The 14,798-nt window shown below is 42.5% G+C and overlaps 1 protein-coding gene across 1 annotated transcript in view; it reads left to right on the forward strand.

Annotated features, from left to right (window-relative positions):
- Nucleotides 1-13,959: 13,959 nt before the first annotated feature.
- Nucleotides 13,960-14,798, forward strand: part of LOC138282365 (uncharacterized) — a 50,109-nt gene continuing 49,270 nt past the window's right edge. Inside the window, exon 1 of the mRNA XM_069219796.1 lies at nt 13,960-14,233. The gene's annotated coding sequence lies outside the window, so the exon portion shown is untranslated. The remainder of the gene's footprint in view (nt 14,234-14,798) is intronic.

The following is a 14,798-nucleotide window of genomic DNA, read 5'->3' on the forward strand; positions in this document are numbered from 1 at the left end:
CCCACTGGCCTTGCAGGTAGGACAGGACCTGCAGATTGTATCAAGGACATCTTCATCTGGGGCCAACTGAAGTGAGCAACAAGCCTGGCAAAGATCTTGTCTTGCCCCAGATGTCCTCCTAGGGGTATATCATGAGCCAAAACCAGTAGGAACGTCTTGTCACACTGGGGACCAACAACATAGAGGCTTCCCCAAATCCAGGAGCCTTAGGCTCCTTGCTTAGGCTCCCCATACAGAAGGTCATACTCCCAATAGATTGTGTGATCCCCAGAAATGTCACCTGCTGCTGGGGCTCAGCCCTCTAGAGTGAGGCACTTATGCGATTTGCAGAATTCATCCTGGGTGGGCCCATCCTCAACTTGCCAACTAGTAAGCTCAGGCAGTTGACCCAGGGTGGCAATGTCCTCCCCAGTTGGCTCAGGGGCTTCTTCTTTAAGTTCCCTGTCAACTCGACCTTGGGAACGTCAGGGTCTGGTATCCCATGCCCCTTATCCCTCTCCTTGTTGGCTGTCTGTACCATTGTTCTGGGCTTTAGGCACTCTTGACTCCCTTCCTGGGCAACCGTGGAGCTTTTGGTCATACAGACCCATTCAGGCAATCCCAACATCATCAAGTGTGACCTGAGCTGTACCTCCCTTCGGAGAGTGTGCTCTAGGTCGTTGCCCAACAGATAACCTACAGGCATGGTAAGCTCACAGCTACTTTTAGAGAACCTAAGGCCCGCCAAGTCAAAAGGAACCAGAGCCACAAGTAATGGCTCTTGTGATTGACAGCAACTATGACTGGGTGGAATGTGTTAGGAATTAACTGCTCTGAGGACACCAACTGACACTTCACAGTAGTCATCCTGGCTCCCAGATCTCTCAGAGCCTCTACCCATTGCTCATTGATGGTGATCCACTGCCTGTACTTAAATGTATTTACATGCATATGTGCTTTTGGCATCATCTTCTTATCTCCTGGGGAAACTAGAGTTACCTCTGTCTGACCCCCAACTCTAACTGGGACTACCTGCTTACTGAGTGCTGAGTGCTCCTCGCCAACTGAGGAGTCTGCCTACCAGTGGGGGGATGTACCCTCTTGGGACATTTGGAGTCCCCCATAGAGTACTCTTATTTGCAGCACTCTGTGACTGGGATTCAAACCTCCCTGTTTGCTTGTCATAGAACCCCTTCTTTATAGGCTCAGACTGGGACTGAATAACACTGCTCTTTTTGGAATTATTTTGGGGACCTTCAGAGAACTCCTTGTATTTAATTTTTTTCCCATCTTTTTTCTGTTGGCACTCATGACTACCCTTGTGTGAGTCTCTCACAGAAATAGTTTTAGACTGGCAAAGTAGTGTAGATGCCATTTAGTAAATATTGTCGTCCACAGAAATCTCTGGAGCTAGAGCCTGGCCACTATCCCTTCCTGCCGACATGCAAATAATATCTTCCCAGGCCCAACCTTCGGCATGTTGAACCACTGGTTTTGTAATTAGCATCTAAAACACCAGTCATAAAGTGCCTTATGCAGTGATATAATATAGTGCTTATCAAAACCCGAGCTATACAGTGGAAGCAAACCCCCACCACCGCTGAAGTACAATGTGCTGTGTTGAGTGGTTCCTTAAGAATTAATATAGCAGCAAAACTGACCCCGCTCAGGGCACCTAGCCACTCCTTTTCCTGTACCCCCTAATAGGAAATACGATAGTGCAGACGCGAACTGCAACCTCATCACAAAGCCTAATACCTCTCAGCACTAAACACCAATGCCTTCTATTTCAGCCAAAGATTTCCAGCACATCAAACACACCCAACTTGCCCAGCTTGCCCGACTCCATCCTTTATTAACCTTCATTATCCAAAAATCGCCTTTGTTCTAATGCTGTGCAGAACTCTCCAATTTTTCCAATGCAAAAACCCCCATGAATCCCAACCGACCCCACCCAGCTTCCTGGCATCCCAAAAGACCCTGGGGAGGAGTATATTGACCCAAATCTCTTCCCACACCCCTCTGTGACCTGGGTGCCATGACACTGCACCCGCAAGCACTCTGACCTCTCAAGAGAACCCGAAGGGAACCACTGGGAGTCTCGCCACCCCTAGTACCTTATCCATATACGTCCATATCCACAAGTAGCATTGTCCGTTCAGTCCTTGCAGAGTTCTCATCAATTCAGGGATCTCGGTCCCCGTCACATCCTATTCTCATCCAAGTTACATACCTGAAAGAACCAGAAAGAAAAACCTAACAAGATATATTCTGCAATAGGGCCTGAGCTTCTTCAGTATCAGTGAAAAGATGGAACTGACCCTGGAATAGAACTTTAGGTTTAGACGGTTGACAGAATGAAACCTGTGCGCTCTTACTTTTAAACAAGTCACCCATTTTGAAGAATTCTCTGCACCTGTGGGTGACCATTGCGGATATGTCAGAGAAAATCTTAAAAAGAGGCACCTCTCGGGTTGACAATATTCTCTTTGCTATAGCAAAGGGTAACATATGCTCTTTGACTCAATAATCTTCAAAGTTTACAAGTATTGCATGTGTGAATTTGGGGTTAGGAAGACGCTGAGTGGGGACCCGAAGCGCCCGCTTTATTGCCAAATCAGCTGATAGCTCATGAATGGCTTTTTTCAATTGAATGTCTATCCAATCGGGGAACTTGTGGCCTTCAATGCCTTCTGGTACCCCTATGATCCTAAGATTGAAGCGCCTGTTATGGTTTTCTAAATCCTGTAGTTTCTCCTCTGGAGACGTTCACTTTTCCTCCGGTGTTTGATTTCCGATTGCAAAGCTTAGACCTTATCTTCCAAATTGGAAATTCTATCGTTCACTTCCTTTAGCCTGGTAGGGACCTGGCTCATTACCTCCTCTATTTTAGCCAAGCGAATGTGGAGGGCTCCTATTTCCAATGCCTGCAAGGCCTTCAACCCTTTAATTCCAGCTAAGTTGACCTCAAACATCTTACTAGTGGAGAGCTCAGGTTTATCCTGGACAGAAGCCAGGGTTGTGCCATCTTTTGAAGTTTCCCCCAGCTGTGGTGAAGCCAGCATAGATTCAAAACTGGCTTAATTTGGCCCCCACCTCTCGGGGAAGACTGGTGGTGTCATGCTCATAGAGAGTGTTGTCCCAAGGGGTAAAATCGGTGATCACTCCCCCCTCCGGCATCTGTGTCCGTCATATGTGCCATAACCTGGGCACCACCTGTTGCTGTAGCTGTGGCCTTTGCTGTTATTGTTGGGGGCTCCAAGTCAGCCCCTGTTTTCCAGCACTCAGCGCTCTATCTTGTGGACCACCCCCATCAAAGCGATCCTGCTCAAGGAGCTCTCTGGCCTCTAACTCCATCCCCTGCTGTGAACTGTGGCACATCCAAGTACTAGCTAACTTTGCGGGGCCCCTCTCCCTTTTACCTTCTGCACTGAGGTATTTTGAATTCCATATTTGTCTAAGCAACCCCCTTATGCCGCAGTGTTCTCATGACTATCAGACATGGAAAACTAGAGTTTGTAGCAGTGGGTGCTTCAAGAAGCTCCAACTCCATCTTCTGGCAACTTGAGCCGGGCAAAGTTCATCCTCAAGGAATGGAACAAAGAAGCCCAAGGGGACCCCCCACCTCGATAAAACCTGGCCTTGAAAGAAGCAGTCTATACCAGCACCGGGAGGGAAAAACATCAACACTCCTCAAGATAGACAACCACCTCTCAATATGCAGCTCCCCCTCAATGCACTGTGGGCTGTTCCAGTGAGACCATTCATTAATTGATGAGTGAGTGCAGGATGAACTGGAGCCTAACACAGGCATTTACGGTGGACCACATTCACCACCTTCATGCCACACTAGGGGGGGGGGGGGGGGGGTCAACACCTAGAAATGTCATTGAGAAAGCCTGGCCTACCAGAGGCTGGTTAGACATGTACCTTGACATCCCATAAAGGGGACCTTTGTATTATTACATTTAATGACAGTGGCTTAAACAATAAACATAAAGTCCAGGCCATTGAAGGCCAGATAAAAGGCCACTAGCCTCATTTGCTCTTAATCCAGGAGACCCATTTTCAAGATAAAAAAGTATTAAAACATAGAATATTAGAGGGATAGACTGGCTGTCAATGTATATCATCAGCAAATGCCTCTCATAAGGGGGTGGTAATATATCTGAATAGGTTTTTTCCCATGCTGGTGGCCTCTTCTCGAACAGACAATGAGGGTCGATGGGCTCTAACCAGTGGGTTGGTTAATAACTATAGATTGATTGTGACCACGATCTATGCCCCTATTACGGATGACCCTGCTCCAGTTCCCCAACTCACTCAGGCATGACCTATTCCCGGTAATGTTATTATTGGCGGTGATTTACATTTTTTACTGAATCCCACATTAGACTCTTCATTCCTTATGCGGAGACAAAATAAGCCCATGGTGCCCAAAGCTATCTTTGAGTGTATGAAAAATTGGAATGTAACTGATTTGTGATGCGAGAAATACGCGACTATATGGGAGTATTCCTGTGTCTCAGGTAGATAAAATTTGGTCACCAGATTAGATTATTTTTTGTCTTCTCGTGAGTTAGAATTCAGCAAATATACCCAAATGTAATGTGGCTTCTCGGACCACTCCTTGGTGGGGATGAAGATTCTCGGAATAAAGGTAGAACAGTCCATTCCAAGGTAGCATCTCGATAAAGCCAATCTTGAAAATGAAGAATGGCACTCAGAAATAAATAATGAGATAACCAGCTATTTCACATTAAACGTGGGCTCAGCCAGTGTGGAATGGGTCTGGGAAGCTTTTAAGGTCAGAATACGTGGTCAAATAACTTCACGGGTCATTAAACACAGAAGGCCATTTGGCGCTCAATGTGCCAAATTGGAGTCCACTCTTCAGCAGTCAAATCAGGTATACACACATAATAAGAACCATGTCAATAAAGCTGCACTTAAGCAGGCAAGAATGAAAATACATGAATTTTTTATAAGCAGTGATATTGAGCCAATAATTCCTATTTTCACAAGGTATACGAAAAGAGAGAGTACGCTAGTAAAGTTCTGGCCTGGCAGGCACATGAGTGCCGTATGCAGAATAAGGTATCCTTCCTATTTGACAGTGAAACCAAAACAAGGCTGACGGAGCCAGATGAGATCCATATGAAATTCCTTGAGCATTATAGAGCACTTTATGGTAAGCAACAACAGGTTGATGCGGGATAACTCGCTAGTTTTTTTTTCGCAGCTTCCCTACTACAAGCTAGGTATTATCCAAGTTCAGGCTTTGTTATGTTCTGCCTGAGAAAATAGTGGAGGTGGTGGCGTGTGGTGAGGATTATCTCCCTGCTGAATTTTCAAAGACATTTTGATCAGCCTTAATTCCTGAGTTGATAAATCTTGCCAATCACATATTAGAAGAGGAAAAGTTCCGGCTTCATTTCGCACAGCGCTCAAGGTCAGCTTTTTTGAAAAAAGATAAAAACAAAGAAGACATTAACTCTTATAGACCTACTAGTCTGCTAAATGTGGATTATAAAATTATTGCAAAAGTTCTGGCCAATAGGATTGGTAAAACATTGGGAACTATTATACACCCAGATCAGTGCAGTTTTATTCACGGGAGCCAACTGTTCTCTAACACAAATGTATTAATTGTGGCTCTGGACTACTTTGAACAAAATCAAATCCCTGCCCAGGTCTTCCTATTGGATGCCAAAAAGGCATTTGACCTTGTGTTTAGGTCAGCCTTTTAGCCATCTTATATGTGTCTGGCTTTCCTGAGAGGTTAGTTCAATGCTTATGACACTTATATGCAGGGGCCACAGCCTAGATTGTGATCAACTCTTACAATATAGGGATCTGTGCAATTGTTAGGGGCACGAGGCAAGGTTGTCCCTTGTTGCCTATTCTTTTTGCTTATTTATAGAACCTTTAGCCGCAGCAATACGTGCAGATGAAATTCTCAATCCCTCAATAAATGGTGTGTATCCGATCAAACTTTATGCAGATGAAATTGCATTATTTCTAAAAACTTTTCTCCAGATGGACTGATCTTCCACTGTCAATATTGGGGTGAGTAGCCCTGATTAGTATGTGGGTTTTGCCACTTAGTACTTTTTTATATTTAGCAATTTCTTGTACCCCTCAGTTACATTTTTTTAAGGAATTAGAGTGTTTGTTTTCAACCTTCAAATGGGGAAATAAGACTCCCAGATTGGCCATTGAGGTAGTTTATAGACCCTCAAAGGAAGGTGGTCTGGCCTTGCCCGATCTCAAATTTTACTATTTTGCTACCTTTGCACATTTTTCACATAGATTCTTTAAAAAAGATACAAGGCAGGACGAATATGGATAATTGTTTTATTTTTCAGGTTTTTCAAGAGTATAACGTATAAGATTGTTGACTTTCTCCACCAGACAAGATCTCCCAAAAATGTTTGATACAAGAGTCTAGGATGGCTTGTTTTTACACACATAAGCCAGTTTGTAAGTAATTTAGATATTCGTAAAATAGGATAGCCTAGATCTAGCCAAACAATAGATAGAAAACTCCACTCAGAGGTCAATTAGCTCTTGGGTCAGTATTCTCAAGCATCAGATTACCAATTTTTTTGTATGAAAAGGTGCATAATAGGTAAATGTCCAATGAAGGTCTTATGCTCACAGACGAAATGTGGGAAAAGCTAAACACGCCAAACTTTTCCTTATTAAAAGGTGCTAATCTTTGCAGAATGCAGTTCTAAGCAAAGTTGCTACTTTATAGAACGCCTTCTTTATTCCACAAGATTGATCCCAGATAGGTATTTTAGATGCTCAGTTGAGATTGGAACTAACTGGTCTCATATTATCCGGTACTGCCCGCGTATTAACCATTTTTGGGAAGAGATCGAGGAGCACTATGTACGCGATCTAGGTTTAGATCAAGATATAGACAGATGCACTGCGGTCCTTGGGTATTCCGGAGAAATGGCTATTTCAGTGCGGTTAAAAAAAAGATTGTTTATATATGCATTAGTATGCAGATCATAAATTTTGCAGAATTGGTGATGCAAGAAGCCCCGTATATATTCTCAGCAGTGTCTCAAAATACAAAAAAATCAAAGCATTAGAACAGTGCTACACATGTAGATCTGGATCTCTTAAGAAATTCAGAGCTTTGTGGGAAACTTTGGAGCAAACCTGTGGCACCTTTGAGATGTGGAGGCTTGAGATGACAGAGGTAGATAATAATCTTGGGAAGTCAGGCTGAGATTACGATTTTTTGTAAATCTTCGCTCTGTGGTAGCCGCTCTTGATATTTATTTAATGCATATTAATTTATTTGTTATATAGAATGCCTTGATTATTTTGCTATAAGAATGTTTTTTATGTGCTGTGCATATTCTCCCTAATACAAAAAAAAAATATATATCCTTTTAGACACCCTGGTGCTAGCCTAGAGGTCTACCTCTTCAGCATGCGTCCTTGGGTGAGCCAGCTTCCTGTCAACTAGCAGCTGGTGCAGCTCTGGTAAATAAACACTGATAATGTGCTCTCTCATGATTAGATTGTAAAACACATTGTATTCATTAACTTTTCTGCCTCGCACCGAACCATTCAGTACCTTGCTGGAGTAGTCCACAAAGTCTACGCAGGACTGGTTAGGGAGTTTCAGAATGTCCATGAACCTTTGACGGTCCTTTTCAGCGGTCAGCCCAAAATTAGCTAAGAAGATGACTTTCATGGAGTACACCAATTTTGATTCCCAACTTATAAAGTAATGAGAGTGTCTGCCCCACTATAAGCATGTGTTTCCATAATCCACTCCCCTCTAGTGCTCTGCACAAATATTGTGAGCCTTCAGGGCTGCCTCATAGGTAGAAAACCACGTATCCATATCTTCCCACCACATAACTGGGAACAAGGTCCTTGGGGACATGAACCTTTCTGTCCCCTTCAGTTGTATGCTGCCACCACTGCTGCTGGAACCTGCCTGCTTTGCTTTCAGTTCCAGCTCTTTAACACTTATTTCATGAGCCAAACACCCCAAGGCTAATTTCTCCTCCCTGTTCAGTTTCTTCTCTTCCATCCTGAGCCTGGTTGTTTCCAGTCTGAACGCTAGCTTCTCTCTCCTCTCTGCCGGATCTTTTGGGGACAGGCTGCAGGAACAGATACTACTCCCTGCCCTGGAACTCCAAATTAGGGGTTAAATCATCTCCTTTGCAGGGTCTTGGCCCTCAGGACTGAGTTCCAAACCTTATCCTTGGCTTTCCATTTCCTCATCTCAAACAGTTGCTGTAGTAGGAAACTGGAGGGCTTCTGTCAGGGCCCTCAGCGACTTTTGCAATTCCACCTTCCTGATGTTGTTCTTGGTTGGGAGCCGCTCTCTTTACAGATCTCTTTGAGCTGGGCCAGAGCATAGGACTCAGTGTTTGCCAGCTCAAACTCTAAGCTTCAAGAAATGGATTTAGGCACAACAGAGAGAACATTTTGGAAAATTAAAAATCTCAATCAGGGAGAATATAAACTGATGGAGGGATATGGGATGGTAGTGTATACCAAATCACTGAATGGAACTGCAGAAACACAAGTCCAATTTTCACCACTGAAAACCAGTGTAGGAAATTGGCTTGTTGGTTGACTGGGGTGTGTGCCATGGTCAAGCAGCAAGCTCAATCCTTGTTGGTGTATGGCACAGGCAAAACACCAAATTAACATGTGCTCACCACCTTGTAGTCTGGCACAGAACAGTCAGGCATAACTTAAAGGCAATCTGTATTTGTAAAGCAGTTCAAACAGTAAAACAGTGAAACCACCAGACAAAAAGGATCCCACACAAGATTGGAAAAATTAGAAAAGATAGTAATTTAATAAAGAAAATAGACCAAAATGACAAATATCCAATTAGTAGAACATGATATATCGAATTTTAATTTTTTTAAGAAAATAGAACCTAAAGGGGTAAAGTACCATCTGTTGTTATCTGGTGGCTTTGCACTGGGACTTAGGGCCAGATGTAGCAAGGTCAGAATTTGCGATTCTGAAATTGCGAGTCGGTGCGACTCGCAATTTCAGAATCGCAAATCCTGATGCAGAACGGTGTCTCAGACACCGTCTGCGACTCGCTATGGGGTCGCAAAGACCCACCTCATAAATATTAATGAGGTGGGTCGCATTTTGCGACCCCATAGCGAGTCCCTGCACTCACAGGGATGGTGGCCTGATGAAGTCAGCAGACCTCCATGTCTGTGACTCCTTTTTCAATAAAGCAGTTTTATTTTTTTATTTTGCAGCCCGTTTTCCTTAAAAGGAAAACGAGTTGCAAAATAACAAAAATAACGAAACCATTTGGTTTTGGTTTTTCAGTGTAGGCAGGGGTCCATTGCCTGCTCTGAAAAAAAGTTTTTGGCAAAATTCACAGTGTGACACTGGCGGTAACTGCGAATTGCTTTGCGACCACATTCGCGGTCACAAAGCAATTCTGCATTGTGATGCGAGTCGCAAATAGGAAGGGAACACCCCTTCCTATTTGCGAGTCGCATTCATAATTTGCGAGTCGGTACCGACTCGCAAATTGTGAATGTGCATCGCAGAAGGCTGCGATTTTCACAGTTTGCACCATGCAAACGGCTTCCTACATCTGGCCCTAAGTAACAAGTTCAGGCGGACTTCAATGGAATGCAAACCTGCTACAGGGTCCCAGTTAGGGCCGCTGAACAAAAGTACTTTCAGTTGTGGCTTGTGGAGTATTGCGTAGATCCACATTGAAGATGCATCCTGCAGCTGAGGCAATGCCTTGGTATTGTAACCTAATATGTCCCTGAGGCTTCCAATCAGGCAGCCAACCAACTCGCACTTGGAATCACTGTGGGTTCAAGAAATGAAGGTCCAGTCCTTCTCACGCAGCAGGAGTCCAGCATAGGGAACTCTAGCAGAGTGGCAGTTCTTCAGCAGAACAGAAGTCCCTTTTCCTGGCAGAGCATTCACAGGTCCAAAGTATACTGAAGTGGTGGTGTCTAAAGTCTATCATTTAATCCCTGGTGCCCATTTCTCTGGAAGGTAGTAGAAGCTTCTAGACAGTGGCCTTTAAATGAAGGGAATTCCCTTCCTGCCCTAGCTTCAAGTTGGCTGAAGTGACAATTCAGGGTTGATTGGCCGTTTGTGTGTGGAGAAGACACAGCATGTTCAGGTGTAGTTGAGGCTGTGTCCAGCTCCTCCCCCACCTGCCAGTGATGGCCCATTCAGTCACACCTAAGTTCCCATTTTGTGTGGTTGTCTAGAAAGAATACACAAATCCCAACTTCGCCCGATCATGTGACCAGAGACAGGCTGCAGGCACCAAATCTTTAAGGCAAGAATATACCAACTGGCATTTCTAGAGTTGCAATTTAAAGCCTGACTCCAACATAAGTTAAGATTTTATATTGTGATTTCAGAGGCACCAACCATGACCCAGGTATCTCTTCCCATTTGGAAATTATGCTTATAAAATGTAATAGGGCAACTCCAATGTTATCTTATGGTAGAGATAGACCTTAAAGTAGTGAAAAACAAACTGAAGAGTTGTTAACTTCCAGTATACGTAAAGCTTAAAAGTATATTTCTTACTTCTAAATACATTGCACCCTGCCATCTAGACTGCCCAGGGCCATCCATAGGGGTAACTTATAAAAAGATAGGTTTAGGCCAAATTCATTAAAAGATATTGACCATCCCAATCAACAAATCATTCATTGACCCGAAGATGCAAACTTAGTGGAATAACCGCCAAATAGCCTCTAGACAAATATAATATGTTTATCTAGTCCTGCTGAATCAATTACTGTCCACATTGAACATGAGAGTCCAAATTGACATAAGAAGTGAAATTAAAAGACCTAGAATGCAAGATTTGAAAAAACATAAGTGTCTTAACGCTACATGTGGTATGTGGGCAGTTGGCAGTTGTTTGGACAACAAAAGGAGATGGAAGGAACTCTTGCAAATAGTCTAAACCCCTCCCAATCAAATTTTTTAGGATCTCTACTAGAAGTGGGTGTAACTCGCTTAATTCAATGTAGCATAATCACACAGAATTCTGAGAGAGTAGATTGAATTACATAGGAATAGTAATTCATAGTTTAGGGCTTTAAATGCAAGGGTGCATTTTTCTGCTAATAAATAGCACCTTAATGCAGCAGAACGCAATTAGCGAGCAGGAGTGGCCATTCACATTTGCTGAACGTGCTCTTAGGGTATGAGATTATTCTCCCAATTTACTTGACCAGCAGTATTCGTATAATCTTCAGGAATTGCACATCAAAGAATAATGCAGAGTGGCCTAAATTACTCCAATTACTCTGGCGTAAGTGAAGTTCCACTCAGGCCGAATTGGGAGCGGTCCATCCTGCACAGCCAGACAGGAAGGTAACACAAGCAACTCCAGAATTGTTTCAGCCTGATTAGACCTCATCAATGAAATATAGCTTGGATCCTTTGGCACAGGGAATATGAGAATTGTGTGTGAATATGGATTTTGCTATTTACGGTATTACAACAAACACACATAACGTGCAAACATGACTACTTGAAAATAATCTGACCCGCTGGCAATTGCTCTGGGTAGCTTTTCAACTCTTCATTTTTCACCCAATTTGCTACACTAGATGTAGGCCCAACTTATTAAAATCAGTACTAAACTGCTCCTCATGGGAACAGTATATGCTGTACTGCCAGACTAAGCCCTTTCCAGAAGGGAACACAATAAGCCCCAGACCACTTTCATCCTTAGCAAGCCACTTCAGTGAGGTATAGCTATGGTTCCGTGACACAAAGAACAAGGGTCCACCATCTAGGCATACCCTTTGCCATATAGGAGCATAAAGGCTGACTGTTTGCAAGAATTTCTTCCATCCACTTTTGGGTGTTACCTGTTTGGACAATATAGGAGAGTGGCCATGTGTAATGAAACTGTGAGCAAAATTACAGCTCTTATTTACTTTTCAGATTCCTCATTAATACACTGTGCATAGAAAGACTTGGTGCTGGCATGTATGTTTAAACAATTGCATTTGTTGACACATTGGAAAGGTTGCACTAGAAAGCAAGGGTGTACTCTCCTTGCCGAAGCTACATTGTACACTAAAGAGAGTTCATCATGACACCCTACAGTTAATTATGCTTAGTTTATTCACCTGCAAACAAAACACACTAAACAAGAAGATTTGCGATGTTTACATGTGCGTATATATATATTTTGTGTGTGTGTGTGGTGGGGGTGTTTGGGTTTGTGCGCATGTGTTTATCATTGTTATGTCTGGGGAGAGCTCATGACTCATGAAAGGCGAGGAAGCCTCCAATGAGAGATGATGTCTGGTAGACCTGGCATCTTTAGGATGGTCTGATTTTTTGCCTTTCATCCCCTGTTTTTGCTGTATCCTATTGTTGGCCTTAGGACTCTGACTAATTTACCACTGCTAACAAGTGCTAAAGTGTGTGTGCTTTCCCCCTAAAACATCAATCTAACATATAAATATACAGAGGGGATAAATATGTATTTATATATATATATCCTAAGTGAAAAAATCAATTGATCACTGGGAACAATTACTGTCTTTACCATTCCAATTATTTATTAGTTTTTTTGTCTCTCTTTGTCTTACTCTCATAAATGAAATAAAATGTTGACATTATAACACTATACACATGACTAAATTTCAAATAATATGTACAAACAATGCACAAATAGATATATAACACTTGACATACAGTGGGCTAAAACAATGTTCAAAAAAAGGAATTTTTTGCACTGAAGTCTTTCAATATGTAATGTGCCAAACCTTTTCCGGCAAGCAGTATTATAATATGAGGTAATGATATTTAGTATTGGCTTTCTGAGGTTCTTTGTTCCTGATACTTATAAACCATACAGTCCCATTTTCATTGTCTATAATTTTAAGAACATTCCTCAAAGGTGTAGTCGACGCGTTTAGGCCTTTCAATTTCTGGCCTCCTCAGGATAACAAAAGCACTGCCTACATATACAATTTTACAATACTTTACTACTGATCAAAATCATGTAACAATCATTACTGCCAGGGCTACAAAAAGCCCTGTTCACCATTACATCTACACCGTGTGTTTGCCATCCTTAACCATATATCCAACCACAAATACATAAAATCATATAAACAGAATCACCCAAAGAACCGTGACATGCCCATTATCATGCCCGTTTAATTGACATTTTATTTCAATAATGTACTCTTAGTAGATACCCAACTTTAATTAGTACATGCATATTTGACCCATAGCAAACAATTCCAAGCGTTTATCTGCACACCTCATTTTTACATACCAAACTGTTCTTATACTCTTCCTTATTCTATTGTTATAATTTAACCAATATAAAAGACATTAGCTGACCTTATCCTAGAAGTGTGGAGTTTATTTTCGTAGGACATTTACTGAAGGCAATCGCCGTTCCTTCAAAGTATTTTTCTGTTTCACTAGAAAGATCATTAAAATGTTCAAAATCATTATTTTCACACATCTCAATGCATACTATACTTGTACAATCAGTAACACCTGGTATTCTACTTACAGATTATGCTCAATATTCCCCTGTGTGTAAATATCGTCCTTTTAGCCATTTTTTCACTCAACCATACAGGTCACTTGTATTCGGCTCCGCACGTGTGTTTCAAACACTGCTGTCGGAGCTAGTTCTATCCGGGGTTCTGTCTTTAGCCGCTCCCCGTCCGAATCGGGTCGTCTCGGCTTTCTGCGCATGCGCATAGCCGTGCGCAAGCGCATTCAGTATTTTGACAATTTCACTGTCTGAAAGCGCACCCCGTCTAGAGCACTTAGAAGCGCATGCGCGTTTCTTTTAGTAACTTCTCTCACGCATGTGCTTTTCATTTAGAAGTTGTTCTCAGTTACGGTGTACTGTCTCTTGACGCTCCGTGTCCAAATCACGAGGATTGCGGTGAGTTAATTACTCTCTCGGGACAGACAGTCACGAGGATTGCTGTCTTGCACATGCGCGTTTTTAAATTTAATGGTATTGTTTTAATTATTTATTTTGTAACTTGACCTCAGTCACGAGGATTGCTGTGAGTTAATTACTCTCAAGGGACAGACAGTCACGAGGATTGCTGTCTTGCGCATGCGCTTTTTGTAAAAATAACAGTAATCTGTAGCAGCTCCCCTCAGAGCTCATAAGGACACGTGGATTGCAGTCGCAGATTGTTTATCTACCACAACTTATTCACATCGACTGATTGTGCTCTTCTGGGAGGTAAGGGTTTATGCCCATTATATCTTTAATAATATATATCATTTCGGACTTCCTTTGTTTAATGTGAATTTGTGTTGAGTTTCTGCCTGCCTTTTGTTTACCGGTTCCAAACTGCGTCGTGGCACCTGGTTGGGCTGTTAAAAGCAGCTAGGGACTACGCACGCATTTTGAAACCAGTAATAAACGCAGGCAGTGTTGTTAAATAAACGGCTGCCATTTCAGGTGACCACCAGGCATTGATGCAAATTCTGGACAGGACTGTAAAAATCATCCCTATAAAGGGTAAAAATTAAGGACAAATGGACAAAATTCAGGCCGCAAATTCTATAACAAACGTCAGTTTTACAGACACGCGCAAGGGAGGCTGTGCCTCACTATGTTGTCAGTGATTTTATTTACTTTTTAACATAGCATTATTTATTGACTGTTCTTTTTGTGATTGTCTCATGGTATGCTACATTCAGGTGCACATTACATCCTTGTTCAGTAGTAAATTAATGCCCTTCAGTACTGCGGAAAGGCCATCACCCCTACCCAATCTGTCTTGAAGAGAAAGTAACAGTAC

This window comes from Pleurodeles waltl, chromosome 2_2 (assembly GCF_031143425.1).
Source record: "Pleurodeles waltl isolate 20211129_DDA chromosome 2_2, aPleWal1.hap1.20221129, whole genome shotgun sequence".
NCBI lineage: Eukaryota > Metazoa > Chordata > Amphibia > Caudata > Salamandridae > Pleurodeles > Pleurodeles waltl.